The sequence below is a fragment of the Salvelinus fontinalis genome, chromosome 7, assembly GCF_029448725.1.
Source record: "Salvelinus fontinalis isolate EN_2023a chromosome 7, ASM2944872v1, whole genome shotgun sequence".
NCBI classification, from domain to species: Eukaryota; Metazoa; Chordata; class Actinopteri; order Salmoniformes; family Salmonidae; genus Salvelinus; species Salvelinus fontinalis.
This window is the reverse complement of record NC_074671.1, coordinates 14,376,359-14,398,883: the sequence shown is the minus strand read 5'-3', so window position 1 is coordinate 14,398,883 and position 22,525 is coordinate 14,376,359.

Here is a 22,525-nt window from a genome sequence, read left to right as displayed (position 1 = left end):
AGGTGTCCCGTCGCTCCCAAACAGCTGAAGCCCATTCCAGAGCTCTACCACGCAGCAGCTCAATAACAAAAGCTATCCTAGCCTTATCTGTGGCGTAAGAATAGGGCTGCAGATCAAAAACTAACCCACATTGCAAAAGAAATGAACGGCATCCTCCCAGATCTCCCTCGTACTTATCCGGTGTCGGAACCTTGGGCTCACGGAAGGAACCCGCTCCCGAATCGGCAGGTGATATGGGTGAAACAGGTGGTAGATGATCCACCGGCAACCTGAGCTGATCCTGGATACTCGTTAATCTATCCGATAAGTTTCGGATCGAACCCGCTATCTCGTGTAGCGCCGTCTTGTGTTGTCCCAACATCTTCTCCTGCTGGGTGATTGCATGGCAAACGGAGTCCAGGTCCGCTGGGTTCATCACTGGCCGGATTTTTCTGTCACGTTCTTTCAAAATCGAACCCAGAAGCAGACCAGGACAAGGAGCGTAGAAAGAAGGTGAGTATTTATTTACAAGTAATTGTGAAAGGGTAGATATATCCAGATGGCGTAGCGGGCAGCGGTGGTGAATTGAGGGGAGGAAATAGGTGAATCCAATGGAGTAGCGGAATCCTCCTTCAACCAGGCGGGAATGGGGTGAATGATCCGGGTGAGTAACTGAAGGCAAAACAAACGGAGGTAAGTTCAAGGCAAGCAATACGTAAACAAAAACAACAAAACAAATACTATCCAACTTGAGTCTGATACTATGGCACAACATACTGTTCATGGCTAACGATCCGGCAGGGAATGGAAGTCAGGTCAGAGCTTTTGAAGGGGAGAGGTGATGATCAGGACAGGTGTGCAGATTACTGATGGGACACAGGTGCGGGTGAACATCAATCACCCAACAAGCTAATTCGCCCGGCAACCAGACAGGGTGCGTTCCAGGACACCGGAAACACACTCCAGGACAGACACACAGGCAAACCCAGACTTAGGAAGCGGGATTCGTGACAGATATATAATCAACCATCTAGAGGACAACTACCACTGATATATAATCAATCATCTAGAGGACTATTACCACTGATATATAATCAACCATCTAGAGGACTATTACAACTGGGCTGATATATAATCAACCATCTAGAGGACTATTACCACTGATATATAATCAACCCTCTAGAGGACTGTTACCACTGATATATAATCAACCCTCTAGAGGACTGTTACCACTGATATATAATCAACCATCTAGAGGACTGTTACCACTGGGCTGATATATAATCAACCTTCTAGAGGACTATTACCACTGGGTTGATATATAATGAACCATCTAGAAGACTATTACCACTGGGCTGATATATAATGAACCATCTACAAGACTATTACCACTGGGCTGATATATAATGAACCATCTAGAGGACTATTACCACTGGGCTGATATATAATCAACCATCTAGAGGACTATTACCACTGGGCTGATATATAATGAACCATCTAGAGGACTATTACCACTGGGCTGATATATAATCAACCATCTAGAGGACTATTACCACTGGGCTGATATATAATCAACCATCTAGAGGACTATTACCACTGGGCTGATATATAATCAACCATCTAGAGGACTATTACCACTGGGCTGATATATAATCAACCTTCTAGAGGACTGTTACCACTGGGCTGATATATAATCAACCATCTAGAGGACTGTTACCACCGGGCTGATATATAATCAACCATCTAGAGGACTATTACCACTGGGATGATATATAATCAACCTTCTAGAGGACTGTTACCACCGGGCTGATAAATAATCAACCCTCTAGAGGACTGTTACCACCGGGCTGATATATAATCAACCATCTAGAGGACTAATACCACTGGGCTGATATATAATCAACCATCTAGAGGACTGTTACCACTGGGCTGATATATAATGAACACTCTAGAGGACTAATACCACTGAGCTGATATGTAATGAACCATCTAGAGGACTATTACCACTGGGCTGATATATAATGAACCATATAGATGACTATTACCACTGGGTTGATATATAATGAACCATCTAGAGGATTATTACCACTGGGCTGATATATAATCAACCCTCTAGAGGACTATTGCCACTGGGCTGATACATAATCAACCATCTAGAAGACTATTACCACTGATATATAATCAACCATCTAGAGGACTATTACCACTGATATATAATCAACCATCTAGAGGACTATTACCACTGATATATAATCAACCATCTAGAGGACTATTACCACTGGGCTGATAAATAATCAACCACCTAGAGGACTATTACCACTGGGCTGATATATAATGAACCATCTAGAGGACTGTTACCACTGGGCTGATATATAATCAACCATCTAGAGGACTATTACCACTGGGCTGATATATAATCAAGATTCTAGAGGACTGTTACCACCGGGCTGATATATAATCAACCATCTAGAGGACTATTACCACTGGGCTGATATAAAATGAACCATCTAGAGGACTATTACCACTGGGCTGATATATAATGAACCATCTAGAGGACTATTACCACTGATATATAATCAACCATCTAGAGGACACCTACCACTGATATATAATCAACCATCTAGAGGACTATTACCACTGGGCTGATATATAATCAACCATCTGGAGGACTATTACCACTGATATATAATCAACCATCTAGAGGTCTATTACCACTGATGTATAATGAACCATCTAGAGGACTATTACCACTGATATATAATGAACCATCTAGAGGACTATTACCACTGATATATAATCAACCATCTAGAGGACTATTACCACTGATATATAATCAACCATCTAGAGGACTATTACCACTGGGCTGATATATAATAAACCATCTAGAGGACTATTACCACTGATATATAATCAACCATCTAGAGGACTATTACCACTGATATATAATGAACCATCTAGAGGACTATTACCACTGGGCTGATATATAATCAACCATCTAGAGGACTATTACCACTGGGCTGATATATAATCAACCATCTAGAGGACTGTTACCACTGGGCTGATATATAATGAACCATCTAGAGGACTATTACCACTGATATATAATGAACCATCTAGAGGACTATTACCACTGATATATAATGAACCATCTAGAGGACTATTACCACTGATATATAATGAACCATCTAGAGGACTATTACCACTGATATATAATCAACTATCTAGAGGACTATTACCACTGGGCTGATATATAATGAACCATCTAGAGGACTATTACCACTGGGCTGATATATAATCAACCATCTAGAGGACTATTACCACTGATATATAATCAACCATCTAGAGGGCTATTACCACTGATACATAATCAATCCTCTAGAGGACTATTACCACTGGGCTGATATATAATGAACCACCTAGAGGACTATTACCACTGGGCTGATATATAATGAACCATCTAGAGGACTATTACCACTGGGCTGATATATAATGAACCATCTAGAGGACTATTACCACTGATATATAATGAACCATCTAGAGGACTATTACCACTGATATATAATCAACCAACTAGAGGACTAATACCACTTATATATAATGAACCATCTAGAGGACTATTACCACCTATATATAATCAACCATCTAGAGGACTATTACCACAGGGCTGATATATAATCAACCCTCTAGACGACTATTACCACTGGGCTGATATATTATCAACCCTCTAGAGGACTATTACCACTGGGCTGATATATAATCAACCATCTAGAGGACTATTACCACCGATATATAATCAACCATCTAGAGGACTAATACCACTGGGCTGATATATAATCAACCCTCTAGAGGACTATTACCACTGGGCTGATATATTATCAACCCTCTAGAGGACTATTACCACTGGGCTGATATATAATCAACCCTCTAGAGGACTATTACCACTGGGCTGATATATTATCAACCCTCTAGAGGACTATTACCACTGGGCTGATATATAATCAAACCTCTAGAGGACTATTACCACTGGGCTGATATATAATGAACCACCTAGAGGACTATTACCACTGGGCTGATATATAATGAACCATCTAGAGGACTATTACCACTGATATATAATGAACCATCTAGAGGACTATTACCACTGATATATAATCAACCATCTAGAGGACTATTACCACTGATATATAATGAACCATCTAGAGGACTATTACCACCTATATATAATCAACCATCTAGAGGACTATTACCACAGGGCTGATATATTATCAACCATCTAGAGGACTATTACCACTGATATATAATGAACCATCTAGAGGACTATTACCACATATACATAATCAACCCTCTAGAGGACTATTACCACTGGGCTGATATATTATCAACCCTCTAGAGGACTATTACCACTGGGCTGATATATAATCAACCATCTAGAGGACTATTACCACTGATATATAATCAACCATCTAGAGGACTAATACCACTGGGCTGATATATAATCAACCCTCTAGAGGACTATTACCACTGGGCTGATATATAATCAACCCTCTAGAGGACTATTACCACTGGGCTGATATATTATCAACCCTCTAGAGGACTATTACTACTGGGCTGATATATAATCAATCCTCTAGAGGACTATTACCACTGGGCTGATATATAATGAACCACCTAGAGGACTATTACCACTGGGCTGATATATAATGAACCATCTAGAGGACTATTACCACTGGGCTGATATATAATGAACAATCTAGAGGACTATTACCACTGATATATAATGAACCATCTAGAGGACTATTACCACTGATATATAATCAACAATCTAGAGGACTAATACCACTGATATATAATGAACCATCTAGAGGACTATTACCACCTATATATAATCAACCATCTAGAGGACTATTACCACAGGGCTGATATATAATCAACCCTCTAGAGGACTATTACCACTGGGCTGATATATTATCAACCCTCTAGAGGACTATTACCACTGGGCTGATATATAATCAACCATCTAGAGGACTATTACCACTGATATATAATCAACCATCTAGAGGACTAATACCACTGGGCTGATATATAATCAACCCTCTAGAGGACTCTTACCACTGGGCTGATATATTATCAACCCTCTAGAGGACTATTACCACTGGGCTGATATATAATCAACCCTCTAGAGGACTATTACCACTGGGCTGATATATTATCAACCCTCTAGAGGACTATTACCACTGGGCTGATATATAATCAATCCTCTAGAGGACTATTACCAGTGGGCTGATATATAATGAACCACCTAGAGGACTATTACCACTGGGCTGATATATAATGAACCATCTAGAGGACTATTACCACTGATACATAATCAACCATCTAGAGGACTATTACCACTGATATATAATGAACCATCTAGAGGACTATTACCACCTATATATAATCAACCATCTAGAGGACTATTACCACAGGGCTGATATATTATCAACCATCTAGAGGACTATTACCACTGATATATAATGAACCATCTAGAGGACTATTACCACTGATATATAATCAACCCTCTAGAGGACTATTACCACTGGGCTGATATATTATCAACCCTCTAGAGGACTATTACCACTGGGCTGATATATAATCAACCATCTAGAGGACTATTACCACTGATATATAATCAACCATCTAGAGGACTAATACCACTGGGCTGATATATAATCAACCCTCTAGAGGACTATTACCACTGGGCTGATATATAATCAACCCTCTAGAGGACTATTACCACTGGGCTGATATATTATCAACCCTCTAGAGGACTATTACTACTGGGCTGATATATAATCAATCCTCTAGAGGACTATTACCACTGGGCTGATATATAATGAACCACCTAGAGGACTATTACCACTGGGCTGATATATAATGAACCATCTAGAGGACTATTACCACTGGGCTGATATATAATGAACCATCTAGAGGACTATTACCACTGATATATAATGAACCATCTAGAGGACTATTACCACTGATATATAATCAACCATATAGAGGACTATTACCACTGATATATAATGAACCATCTAGAGGACTATTACCACCTATATATAATCAACCATCTAGAGGACTATTACCACAGGGCTGATATATAATCAACCCTCTAGAGGACTATTACCACTGGGCTGATATATTATCAACCCTCTAGAGGACTATTACCACTGGGCTGATATATAATCAACCATCTAGAGGACTATTACCACTGATATAAAATGAACCATCTAGAGGACTAATACCACTGGGCTGATATATAATCAACCATCTAGAGGACTATTACCACTGGGCTGATATGTAATCAACCATCTAGAGGACTATTACCACTGATATATAATCAACCATCTAGAGGACTAATACCACTGGGCTGATATATAATCAACCCTCTAGAGGACTATTCTCACCGGGCTGATATATTATCAACCCTTTAGAGGACTATTACCACTGGGCTGATATATAATCAACCCTCTAGAGGACTAGTACCACTGGGCTGATATATTATCAACCCTCTAGAGGACTATTACCACTGGGCTGATATATAATCAACCCTCTAGAGGACTATTACCACTGGGCTGATATATAATCAACCATCTAGAGGACTATTACCACTGATATATAATGAACCATCTAGAGGACTAATACCACTGGGCTGATATATAATCAACCATCTAGAGGACTATTACCACTGGGCTGATATATAATGAACCATCTAGAGGACTATTACCACTGGGCTGATATATAATGAACCATCTAGAGGACTATTACCACTGATATATAATCAACCATCTAGAGGACTAATACCACTGATATATAATCAACCATCTAGAGGACTATTACCACTGATATATAATCAACCATCTAGAGGACTATTACCACTGATATATAATCAACAATCTAGAGGACTATTACCACTGATATATAATGAACCATCTAGAGGACTATTACCACTGGGCTGATATATAATCAACCATCTAGAGGACTATTACCACTGGGCTGATATATAATCAACCATCTAGAGGACTATTACCACTGGGCTGATATATAATCAACCATCTAGAGGACTATTACCACTGATATATAATCAACCATCTAGAGGACTATTACCACTGGGCTGATATATAATCAACCATCTAGAGGACTATTACCACTGGGCTGATATATAATCAACCATCTAGAGGACTATTACCACTGGGCTGATATATAATCAACCATCTAGAGGACTATTACCACTGGGCTGATATATAATCAACCATCTAGAGAACTATTACCACTGATATATAATCAACCATCTAGAGGACTATTACCACTGATATATAATCAACCATCTAGAGGACTATTACCACTGGGCTGATATATAATCAACCATCTAGAGGACTAATACCACTGATATATAATCAACCATCTAGAGGACTATTACAACTGATATATAATCAACCATCTAGAGGACTATTACCACTGGGCTGATATATAATCAACCCTCTAGAGGACTATTACCACTGGGCTGATATATAATCAACCATCTAGAGGACTATTACCACTGGGCTGATATATAATCAACCATCTAGAGGACAATTACCACTGATATATAATCAACCATCTAGAGGACTATTACCACTGGGCTGATATATAATCAACCATCTAGAGGACTATTACCACTGGGCTGATATATAATCAACCATCTAGAGGACTATTACCACTGGGCTGATATATAATCAACCATCTAGAGGACTATTACCACTGGGCTGATATATAATCAACCATCTAGAGAACTATTACCACTAATATATAATCAACCATCTAGAGGACTATTACCACTGATATGTAATCAACCATCTAGAGGACTATTACCACTGGGCTGATATATAATCAACCATCTAGAGGACTAATACCACTGATATATAATCAACCATCTAGAGGACTATTACAACTGATATATAATCAACCATCTAGAGGACTATTACCACTGGGCTGATATATAATCAACCCTCTAGAGGACTATTACCACTGGGCTGATATATAATCAACCATCTAGAGGACTAATACCACTGATATATAATCAACCATCTAGAGTACTATTACCACTGGGCTGATATATAATCAACCCTCTATCGGACTATTACCACTGGGCTGATATATAATCAACCATCTAGAGGACTATTACCACTGATAATTAATCAACCATCTAGAGGACTATTACCACTGATATATAATCAACCATCTAGAGGACTATTACCACTGGGCTGATATATAATCAACCATCTAGAGGACTATTACCACTGGGCTGATATATAATCAACCATCTAGAGGACTATTACCACTGATATATAATCAACCATCTAGAGGATTATTACCACTGGGCTGATATATAATCAACCATCTAGAGGACTATTACCACTGATATATAATCAACCCTCTAGAGGACTATTACCACTGGGCTGATATATAATCAACCATCTAGAGGACTATTACCACTGATATATAATCAACCATCTAGAGGACTATTACCACTGGGCTGATATATAATCAACCATCTAGAGGACTATTACCACTGATATATAATCAACCATCTAGAGGACTATTACCACTGATATATAATGAACCATCTAGAGGACTATTACCACTGATATATAATCAACCATCTAGAGGACTATTACCACTGATATATAATCAACCATCTAGAGGACTAATACCACTGATATATAATCAACCATCTAGAGGACTATTACCACTGATATATAATCAACCATCTAGAGGACTATTACCACAGATATATAATCAACCATCTAGAGGACTATTACCACTGATATATAATCAACCCTCTAGAGGTCTATTACCAATGGGCTGATATATAATCAACTATCTAGAGGACTATTACCACTGGGCTGATATATAATCAACCATCTAGAGGACTATTACCACTGGGCTGATATATAATCAACCATCTAGAGGACTGTTACCACTGATATATAATCAACCATCTAGAAGACTATTACCACTGGGCTGATATATAATGAACCATCTAGAGGACTATTACCACTGGGCTGATATATAATCACCCATCTAGAGGACTATTACCACTGATATATAATCAACCATCTAGAGGACTATTACCACTGGGCTGATATATAATCAACCATCTAGAGGACTATTATCACTGATATATAATCAACCATCTAGAGGACCATTACCACTGATATATAATCAACCATCTAGAGGACTATTACCACTGATATATAATCAACCATCTAGAGGTCTATTACCACTGATGTATAATCAACCATCTGGAGGACTATTACCACTGATATATAATCAACCATCTAGAGGACTATTACCACTGGGCTGATATATAATCAACCATCTAGAGGACTATTACCACTGGGATGATATATAATCAACCATCTAGAGGACTATTACCACTGGGCTGATATATAATTAACCATCTAGAGGACTATTACCACTGGGCTGATATATAATCAACCATCTAGAGGACTGTTACCACTGATATTGTCACGCTCTTTCAAAATCAAACCCAGATGCAGACCAGGACAAGGAGCGTAGAAAGAAGGTGAGTATTTATTTACAAGTAATTGTGAAAGGGTAGATATATCTAGATGGCGTAGCGGGCAGCGCTGGTGAATTGAGGGGAGGAAATAGGTGAATCCAATGGAGTAGCGGAATCCTCCGTCAACCAGGCGGGAATGGGGTGAATGATCCGGGTGAGTAACTGAAGGCAAAACAAACGGAGGTAAGTTCAAGGCAAGCAATACGTAAACAAAAACAACAAAACAAATACTATCCAACTTGAGTCTGATACTATGGCACAACATACTGTTCATGGCTAACGATCCGGCAGGGAATGGAAGTCAGGTCAGAGCTTTTGAAGGGGAGAGGTGATGATCAGGACAGGTGTGCAGATTACTGATGGGACACAGGTGCGGGTGAACATCAATCTCCCAACAAGCTAATTCGCCCGGCAACCAGACAGGGTGCGTTCCAGGACACCGGAAACACACTCCAGGACAGACACACAGGCAAACCCAGACTCAGGAAGCGGGATTCGTGACAGTATCCCCCCCTCCGACGAACGCCACCGGGCGGACTACCTGGAGCGCCAGGGTGGAGGCGGTAGAAGTCACGAAGCAGGTCGTCATCCAGGATCTGACGCCGAGGAATCCAACTCCTCTCCTCTGGACCATATCCTTCCCAATCCACTAAATGCTGGTACCCTCGACCCCGCCGTCTGGAGTCCATGATGCGGCGCACCGTGTAGACAGGACCACCTCCGATCATCCGAGGAGGAGGAGGACGAGGAGGAGGGGGCAACAGAGGACTGAGGTGAACCGGCTTGAGGCAGGAGACATGAAAGGTGGGATGTACTCTAAGAGTTGCAGGCAACTTGAGTCGAACCACAACAGGATTTATGATTCTCTCCACTACAAACGGACCAATGAATTTCGGTGACAATTTTCTCGACTCAGTCCGTAGAGGAAGATCCCGTGTAGCCAACCAAACCTTATCTCCGACCGTATAAGCTGGGGCAGGAATACGGCGACGATTCGCCTGGATCTGATACCGGTCAGACACTCTAAGGAGAGCCTTCCTGGCCCGATGCCAGGTCCGGTGGCAACGACGAATGTGGGTATGGACAGAGGGAACCGAGAGATCCCTTTCCTGAGAAGGAAACAAAGGAGGTTGGTAACCGTACAGGCATTGGAAGGGGGACATCCCAGTGGCAGATGACGGAAGGGTATTATGGGCATACTCGACCCAGGGTAATTGAGATGACCAAGAGGTAGGATCAGAGGAGACAAGACAACGCAGCGTGGACTCCATCTTCTGGTTGGCTCTCTCCGCCTGACCATTAGATTGTGGATGAAATCCAGAAGTGAGACTGACTGTAGCTCCAATGGCCAAACAGAAAGATCTCCAGACAGCAGAGGTAAACTGAGGACCACGGTCAGAAACAATGTCACTGGGCAATCCGTGGACCCTGAAAACCTCCCTAACCAGGATCTCAGACGTCTCCGTAGCCGATGGAAGCTTGGAGAGAGGAACAAAATGAGCAAACTTGCTGAATCTGTCCACAATGGTCAGAATGACCGTGTTCCCAACAGAAGGGGGCAATCCCGTGACAAAATCCAGGGCCAGATGCGACCAAGGTCGCCGAGGAATAGGTAGGGGGTGAAGAAGCCCAGAGCTGGGCCGTTTGGTACTTTTGTTCTGAGCACAAACAGGACATGCGGCAACAAACCTCCGGGTATCTTCTCCCATGGCAGGCCACCAAAATCGTCTGCGCAGTAGCGCCATAGTCCGAGCAACGCCAGGGTGACAAGCTATCTTGCTTCCGTGGGACCACTGAAGAACAGCAGAACGGACCGACTCAGGCACGAACAACCGACCGGGTGGACCGTTACCAGGGCCGGGCTGCGTCCGAAGGGCCGCCATCACATCCTCCTCAATCCTCCATGTAACGCCTCCCACGACAAGGTTCTGGGGAAGAATCGTCTCAGTCTTGGCCCCACTCTCCTCCGTCTTGGAGAACATCCGGGACAAGGCGTCCGCCTTGCCGTTCTTCGACCCAGGTCGGAACGTCAGGGAAAAATTGAAGCGTCCAAAAAACAAAGCCCACCTGGCCTGACGGGAGTTGAGACGTTTCGCCGATTGCACGTAAGCCAGATTCTTGTGGTCAGTCCAGACCACAAACGGTTGCTCCGCTCCCTCCAACCAGCGACGCCACTCCTCCAAGGCAAGCTTCACAGCGAGAAGCTCCCGGTTACCCACATCGTAGTTTCTTTCAGCTGGAGAAAGACGACAAGAGTAAAAAGCGCAGGGATGGAGTTTACCGTCAGTGGAGCTACGCTGGGACAGGATGGCGCCCACCCCCACATCAGACGCGTCCACTTCAACAACAAACTGACGGGAAGTGTCAGGTTGAGAGAGAATCGGGGCGTTGGTGAATCGACTCTTCAAGTCCAGAAATGCTCGGTCTGCCTCAGGAGTCCAACAGAACCTTCTGGTGCAAGACGTCAGGGCAGTTAATGGGGCGGCCACCCGGCTGTAATCACGGATAAACCTCCGATAGAAGTTCGCAAACCCCAGGAATCTCTGGAGCTGCAATCTCGTACCGGGCTGGACCCAATCCCGAACCGCCCGAACCTTCTCTTGGTCCTTCCTTGATCTCTCCCCTGGAGATGATGTACCCGAGAAAGGATGTAGTGTGGGCGTGAAAATCACACTTCTCTGCCTTCACAAACAGACGGTTCTCCAATAACCGCTACAGGACCTGCTTAACATGCTGGATGTGACTGGAAAGCTCCTTGGAAAAAATCAGGATGTCATCCAAGTAAACGAACACAGACAGACCGATCATATCCCTCAGCGCGTCATTCACCAAACATTGGAACACTGCTGGAGCGTTGGAAAGTCCAAACGGCATCACCAGGTACTCGAAATGTCCCATAGGTGTATTGAATCCAGTCAACCACTCGTCCTCCTCTTTGATCCGAACCAGATGATACGCATTGCGTAGATCAAGCTTCGTAAACACAGTAGCACCCTGTAAAGAATCGAAAGCGGAGCTCATCAAGGGCAAGGGGTACTTGTTCTTGACCGTAATATCATTCAACCCCCGATAATCAATACACGGTCGAAGAGAGCCATCCTTCTTACTCACAAAAAAAAATCCAGCTCCCAGGGGTGATGACGAGGGACGAATGAGACCTGCAGCAAGAGACTCCTTTATGTAGGTTTCCAGGGCTTCCCGCTCAGGTCGAGAAATACTGTATAACCGTCCCTTGGGAAAGGCAGCTCCAGGGAACAGCTTAATCGTACAATCATAAGGTCGGTGGGGAGGAAGTGACTGAGCTTTCTGCTTACTGAACACCTCACCCAACTCGTGATGTGTTTCAGGAACCAGGGACAAATCAGGAGAAGCAGACTCAAAGACCCGACTGGGGACAGCATGAGAACAGGCAGTCCTAAGGCAGTTAGCATGGCACTCAATGCTCCAAATAGTTACCTTTCCAGTCACCCAATCAAACGAGGGATTGTGTTCCTTAAGCCAGGGGTATCCAAGAACCAGAGGTACATGGGGGGAAGGCAAAATGAAAAAAGAAATAACCTCTGAATGATTCCCCGACAACAACATCTTAACCGGTTCTGTCCTCAGAGTGATCCGTACCAGAACACTGCCGTTCAGAGTGGTTGGTTCAATGGCTTCCGGTAATTGCTCCTTGGAAAGCCCCAGCTGTTCCACTAAGTCGGCATCAATGAAGCTGTCATCGGCACCTGAATCGATGAAAGCGTTAATCTCTAAACTCTGATCCTTATTTATGAGGGTAGCAGGGAAACGAGGTCTGACAGGACTCTTAAGAGGTTGAAACTGGCTCGCTAACAAACCTCCCAAACTTAACGAGCCGAGCAGTTTAACGGGCGCTGAGGACAAACGGAGATGTAATGTCCCGAACTACCACAGTAGAGGCAGCTGTTGGTCTCACGTCTACGTTGGCGCTCGTCCTTAGTTAACCCGTGCCGCCCCACTTGCATAGGTTCAGGATCTAGCGGCAGTACTCCTCCACTTATCCCGTGTGAAGAAAAATGATCAACCCGTTCTGGTCCATCTCCCGATCCGAATGATAACCGAGTCTCAGATTGATTAGATGAACCCCACTTCTTCTCCCTTCTTCTCTCTCGGACTCTATTATCGACCCGAATAGCTAAGGTGACCAAACTATCTAGGTCACTAGGCTATGGATAGGAGATCAGCTCGTCCTTGAGTTGCTCCGACAACCCCTGGTAAAAAAACGCTTGTAGTGATTCCTCCTTCCAACCACTCTCCACAGCCAATGTCCTGAATTCTATCACAAAGTCTGCCACACTGAGAGTTCCTTGGCGAAGAGAGAACAAACGTTTAGCTGCGTCCTTACCTCGGACTGGATGGTCAAAAAGCTTTTTCATCTCTGCCGTGAAACCCTGGTATGACGTCATGCAGGTGTCCCGTCGCTCCCAAACAGCTGAAGCCCATTCCAGAGCTCTACCACGCAGCAGCTCAATAACAAAAGCTATCCTAGCCTTATCTGTGGCGTAAGAATAGGGCTGCAGATCAAAAACTAACCCACATTGCAAAAGAAATGAACGGCATCCTCCCAGATCTCCCTCGTACTTATCCGGTGTCGGAACCTTGGGCTCACGGAAGGAACCCGCTCCCGAATCGGCAGGTGATATGGGTGAAACAGGTGGTAGATGATCCACCGGCAACCTGAGCTGATCCTGGATACTCGTTAATCTATCCGATAAGTTTCGGATCGAACCCGCTATCTCGTGTAGCGCCGTCTTGTGTTGTCCCAACATCTTCTCCTGCTGGGTGATTGCATGGCAAACGGAGTCCAGGTCCGCTGGGTTCATCACTGGCCGGATTTTTCTGTCACGTTCTTTCAAAATCGAACCCAGAAGCAGACCAGGACAAGGAGCGTAGAAAGAAGGTGAGTATTTATTTACAAGTAATTGTGAAAGGGTAGATATATCCAGATGGCGTAGCGGGCAGCGGTGGTGAATTGAGGGGAGGAAATAGGTGAATCCAATGGAGTAGCGGAATCCTCCTTCAACCAGGCGGGAATGGGGTGAATGATCCGGGTGAGTAACTGAAGGCAAAACAAACGGAGGTAAGTTCAAGGCAAGCAATACGTAAACAAAAACAACAAAACAAATACTATCCAACTTGAGTCTGATACTATGGCACAACATACTGTTCATGGCTAACGATCCGGCAGGGAATGGAAGTCAGGTCAGAGCTTTTGAAGGGGAGAGGTGATGATCAGGACAGGTGTGCAGATTACTGATGGGACACAGGTGCGGGTGAACATCAATCACCCAACAAGCTAATTCGCCCGGCAACCAGACAGGGTGCGTTCCAGGACACCGGAAACACACTCCAGGACAGACACACAGGCAAACCCAGACTTAGGAAGCGGGATTCGTGACAGATATATAATCAACCATCTAGAGGACAACTACCACTGATATATAATCAATCATCTAGAGGACTATTACCACTGATATATAATCAACCATCTAGAGGACTATTACAACTGGGCTGATATATAATCAACCATCTAGAGGACTATTACCACTGATATATAATCAACCCTCTAGAGGACTGTTACCACTGATATATAATCAACCCTCTAGAGGACTGTTACCACTGATATATAATCAACCATCTAGAGGACTGTTACCACTGGGCTGATATATAATCAACCTTCTAGAGGACTATTACCACTGGGTTGATATATAATGAACCATCTAGAAGACTATTACCACTGGGCTGATATATAATGAACCATCTACAAGACTATTACCACTGGGCTGATATATAATGAACCATCTAGAGGACTATTACCACTGGGCTGATATATAATCAACCATCTAGAGGACTATTACCACTGGGCTGATATATAATGAACCATCTAGAGGACTATTACCACTGGGCTGATATATAATCAACCATCTAGAGGACTATTACCACTGGGCTGATATATAATCAACCATCTAGAGGACTATTACCACTGGGCTGATATATAATCAACCATCTAGAGGACTATTACCACTGGGCTGATATATAATCAACCTTCTAGAGGACTGTTACCACTGGGCTGATATATAATCAACCATCTAGAGGACTGTTACCACCGGGCTGATATATAATCAACCATCTAGAGGACTATTACCACTGGGATGATATATAATCAACCTTCTAGAGGACTGTTACCACCGGGCTGATAAATAATCAACCCTCTAGAGGACTGTTACCACCGGGCTGATATATAATCAACCATCTAGAGGACTAATACCACTGGGCTGATATATAATCAACCATCTAGAGGACTGTTACCACTGGGCTGATATATAATGAACACTCTAGAGGACTAATACCACTGAGCTGATATGTAATGAACCATCTAGAGGACTATTACCACTGGGCTGATATATAATGAACCATATAGATGACTATTACCACTGGGTTGATATATAATGAACCATCTAGAGGATTATTACCACTGGGCTGATATATAATCAACCCTCTAGAGGACTATTGCCACTGGGCTGATACATAATCAACCATCTAGAAGACTATTACCACTGATATATAATCAACCATCTAGAGGACTATTACCACTGATATATAATCAACCATCTAGAGGACTATTACCACTGATATATAATCAACCATCTAGAGGACTATTACCACTGGGCTGATAAATAATCAACCACCTAGAGGACTATTACCACTGGGCTGATATATAATGAACCATCTAGAGGACTGTTACCACTGGGCTGATATATAATCAACCATCTAGAGGACTATTACCACTGGGCTGATATATAATCAAGATTCTAGAGGACTGTTACCACCGGGCTGATATATAATCAACCATCTAGAGGACTATTACCACTGGGCTGATATAAAATGAACCATCTAGAGGACTATTACCACTGGGCTGATATATAATGAACCATCTAGAGGACTATTACCACTGATATATAATCAACCATCTAGAGGACACCTACCACTGATATATAATCAACCATCTAGAGGACTATTACCACTGGGCTGATATATAATCAACCATCTGGAGGACTATTACCACTGATATATAATCAACCATCTAGAGGTCTATTACCACTGATGTATAATGAACCATCTAGAGGACTATTACCACTGATATATAATGAACCATCTAGAGGACTATTACCACTGATATATAATCAACCATCTAGAGGACTATTACCACTGATATATAATCAACCATCTAGAGGACTATTACCACTGGGCTGATATATAATAAACCATCTAGAGGACTATTACCACTGATATATAATCAACCATCTAGAGGACTATTACCACTGATATATAATGAACCATCTAGAGGACTATTACCACTGGGCTGATATATAATCAACCATCTAGAGGACTATTACCACTGGGCTGATATATAATCAACCATCTAGAGGACTGTTACCACTGGGCTGATATATAATGAACCATCTAGAGGACTATTACCACTGATATATAATGAACCATCTAGAGGACTATTACCACTGATATATAATGAACCATCTAGAGGACTATTACCACTGATATATAATGAACCATCTAGAGGACTATTACCACTGATATATAATCAACTATCTAGAGGACTATTACCACTGGGCTGATATATAATGAACCATCTAGAGGACTATTACCACTGGGCTGATATATAATCAACCATCTAGAGGACTATTACCACTGATATATAATCAACCATCTAGAGGGCTATTACCACTGATACATAATCAATCCTCTAGAGGACTATTACCACTGGGCTGATATATAATGAACCACCTAGAGGACTATTACCACTGGGCTGATATATAATGAACCATCTAGAGGACTATTACCACTGGGCTGATATATAATGAACCATCTAGAGGACTATTACCACTGATATATAATGAACCATCTAGAGGACTATTACCACTGATATATAATCAACCAACTAGAGGACTAATACCACTTATATATAATGAACCATCTAGAGGACTATTACCACCTATATATAATCAACCATCTAGAGGACTATTACCACAGGGCTGATATATAATCAACCCTCTAGACGACTATTACCACTGGGCTGATATATTATCAACCCTCTAGAGGACTATTACCACTGGGCTGATATATAATCAACCATCTAGAGGACTATTACCACCGATATATAATCAACCATCTAGAGGACTAATACCACTGGGCTGATATATAATCAACCCTCTAGAGGACTATTACCACTGGGCTGATATATTATCAACCCTCTAGAGGACTATTACCACTGGGCTGATATATAATCAACCCTCTAGAGGACTATTACCACTGGGCTGATATATTATCAACCCTCTAGAGGACTATTACCACTGGGCTGATATATAATCAAACCTCTAGAGGACTATTACCACTGGGCTGATATATAATGAACCACCTAGAGGACTATTACCACTGGGCTGATATATAATGAACCATCTAGAGGACTATTACCACTGATATATAATGAACCATCTAGAGGACTATTACCACTGATATATAATCAACCATCTAGAGGACTATTACCACTGATATATAATGAACCATCTAGAGGACTATTACCACCTATATATAATCAACCATCTAGAGGACTATTACCACAGGGCTGATATATTATCAACCATCTAGAGGACTATTACCACTGATATATAATGAACCATCTAGAGGACTATTACCACATATACATAATCAACCCTCTAGAGGACTATTACCACTGGGCTGATATATTATCAACCCTCTAGAGGACTATTACCACTGGGCTGATATATAATCAACCATCTAGAGGACTATTACCACTGATATATAATCAACCATCTAGAGGACTAATACCACTGGGCTGATATATAATCAACCCTCTAGAGGACTATTACCACTGGGCTGATATATAATCAACCCTCTAGAGGACTATTACCACTGGGCTGATATATTATCAACCCTCTAGAGGACTATTACTACTGGGCTGATATATAATCAATCCTCTAGAGGACTATTACCACTGGGCTGATATATAATGAACCACCTAGAGGACTATTACCACTGGGCTGATATATAATGAACCATCTAGAGGACTATTACCACTGGGCTGATATATAATGAACAATCTAGAGGACTATTACCACTGATATATAATGAACCATCTAGAGGACTATTACCACTGATATATAATCAACAATCTAGAGGACTAATACCACTGATATATAATGAACCATCTAGAGGACTATTACCACCTATATATAATCAACCATCTAGAGGACTATTACCACAGGGCTGATATATAATCAACCCTCTAGAGGACTATTACCACTGGGCTGATATATTATCAACCCTCTAGAGGACTATTACCACTGGGCTGATATATAATCAACCATCTAGAGGACTATTACCACTGATATATAATCAACCATCTAGAGGACTAATACCACTGGGCTGATATATAATCAACCCTCTAGAGGACTCTTACCACTGGGCTGATATATTATCAACCCTCTAGAGGACTATTACCACTGGGCTGATATATAATCAACCCTCTAGAGGACTATTACCACTGGGCTGATATATTATCAACCCTCTAGAGGACTATTACCACTGGGCTGATATATAATCAATCCTCTAGAGGACTATTACCAGTGGGCTGATATATAATGAACCACCTAGAGGACTATTACCACTGGGCTGATATATAATGAACCATCTAGAGGACTATTACCACTGATACATAATCAACCATCTAGAGGACTATTACCACTGATATATAATGAACCATCTAGAGGACTATTACCACCTATATATAATCAACCATCTAGAGGACTATTACCACAGGGCTGATATATTATCAACCATCTAGAGGACTATTACCACTGATATATAATGAACCATCTAGAGGACTATTACCACTGATATATAATCAACCCTCTAGAGGACTATTACCACTGGGCTGATATATTATCAACCCTCTAGAGGACTATTACCACTGGGCTGATATATAATCAACCATCTAGAGGACTATTACCACTGATATATAATCAACCATCTAGAGGACTAATACCACTGGGCTGATATATAATCAACCCTCTAGAGGACTATTACCACTGGGCTGATATATAATCAACCCTCTAGAGGACTATTACCACTGGGCTGATATATTATCAACCCTCTAGAGGACTATTACTACTGGGCTGATATATAATCAATCCTCTAGAGGACTATTACCACTGGGCTGATATATAATGAACCACCTAGAGGACTATTACCACTGGGCTGATATATAATGAACCATCTAGAGGACTATTACCACTGGGCTGATATATAATGAACCATCTAGAGGACTATTACCACTGATATATAATGAACCATCTAGAGGACTATTACCACTGATATATAATCAACCATATAGAGGACTATTACCACTGATATATAATGAACCATCTAGAGGACTATTACCACCTATATATAATCAACCATCTAGAGGACTATTACCACAGGGCTGATATATAATCAACCCTCTAGAGGACTATTACCACTGGGCTGATATATTATCAACCCTCTAGAGGACTATTACCACTGGGCTGATATATAATCAACCATCTAGAGGACTATTACCACTGATATAAAATGAACCATCTAGAGGACTAATACCACTGGGCTGATATATAATCAACCATCTAGAGGACTATTACCACTGGGCTGATATGTAATCAACCATCTAGAGGACTATTACCACTGATATATAATCAACCATCTAGAGGACTAATACCACTGGGCTGATATATAATCAACCCTCTAGAGGACTATTCTCACCGGGCTGATATATTATCAACCCTTTAGAGGACTATTACCACTGGGCTGATATATAATCAACCCTCTAGAGGACTAGTACCACTGGGCTGATATATTATCAACCCTCTAGAGGACTATTACCACTGGGCTGATATATAATCAACCCTCTAGAGGACTATTACCACTGGGCTGATATATAATCAACCATCTAGAGGACTATTACCACTGATATATAATGAACCATCTAGAGGACTAATACCACTGGGCTGATATATAATCAACCATCTAGAGGACTATTACCACTGGGCTGATATATAATGAACCATCTAGAGGACTATTACCACTGGGCTGATATATAATGAACCATCTAGAGGACTATTACCACTGATATATAATCAACCATCTAGAGGACTAATACCACTGATATATAATCAACCATCTAGAGGACTATTACCACTGATATATAATCAACCATCTAGAGGACTATTACCACTGATATATAATCAACAATCTAGAGGACTATTACCACTGATATATAATGAACCATCTAGAGGACTATTACCACTGGGCTGATATATAATCAACCATCTAGAGGACTATTACCACTGGGCTGATATATAATCAACCATCTAGAGGACTATTACCACTGGGCTGATATATAATCAACCATCTAGAGGACTATTACCACTGATATATAATCAACCATCTAGAGGACTATTACCACTGGGCTGATATATAATCAACCATCTAGAGGACTATTACCACTGGGCTGATATATAATCAACCATCTAGAGGACTATTACCACTGGGCTGATATATAATCAACCATCTAGAGGACTATTACCACTGGGCTGATATATAATCAACCATCTAGAGAACTATTACCACTGATATATAATCAACCATCTAGAGGACTATTACCACTGATATATAATCAACCATCTAGAGGACTATTACCACTGGGCTGATATATAATCAACCATCTAGAGGACTAATACCACTGATATATAATCAACCATCTAGAGGACTATTACAACTGATATATAATCAACCATCTAGAGGACTATTACCACTGGGCTGATATATAATCAACCCTCTAGAGGACTATTACCACTGGGCTGATATATAATCAACCATCTAGAGGACTATTACCACTGGGCTGATATATAATCAACCATCTAGAGGACAATTACCACTGATATATAATCAACCATCTAGAGGACTATTACCACTGGGCTGATATATAATCAACCATCTAGAGGACTATTACCACTGGGCTGATATATAATCAACCATCTAGAGGACTATTACCACTGGGCTGATATATAATCAACCATCTAGAGGACTATTACCACTGGGCTGATATATAATCAACCATCTAGAGAACTATTACCACTGATATATAATCAACCATCTAGAGGACTATTACCACTGATATGTAATCAACCATCTAGAGGACTATTACCACTGGGCTGATATATAATCAACCATCTAGAGGACTAATACCACTGATATATAATCAACCATCTAGAGGACTATTACAACTGATATATAATCAACCATCTAGAGGACTATTACCACTGGGCTGATATATAATCAACCCTCTAGAGGACTATTACCACTGGGCTGATATATAATCAACCATCTAGAGGACTAATACCACTGATATATAATCAACCATCTAGAGTACTATTACCACTGGGCTGATATATAATCAACCCTCTATCGGACTATTACCACTGGGCTGATATATAATCAACCATCTAGAGGACTATTACCACTGATAATTAATCAACCATCTAGAGGACTATTACCACTGATATATAATCAACCATCTAGAGGACTATTACCACTGGGCTGATATATAATCAACCATCTAGAGGACTATTACCACTGGGCTGATATATAATCAACCATCTAGAGGACTATTACCACTGATATATAATCAACCATCTAGAGGATTATTACCACTGGGCTGATATATAATCAACCATCTAGAGGACTATTACCACTGATATATAATCAACCCTCTAGAGGACTATTACCACTGGGCTGATATATAATCAACCATCTAGAGGACTATTACCACTGATATATAATCAACCATCTAGA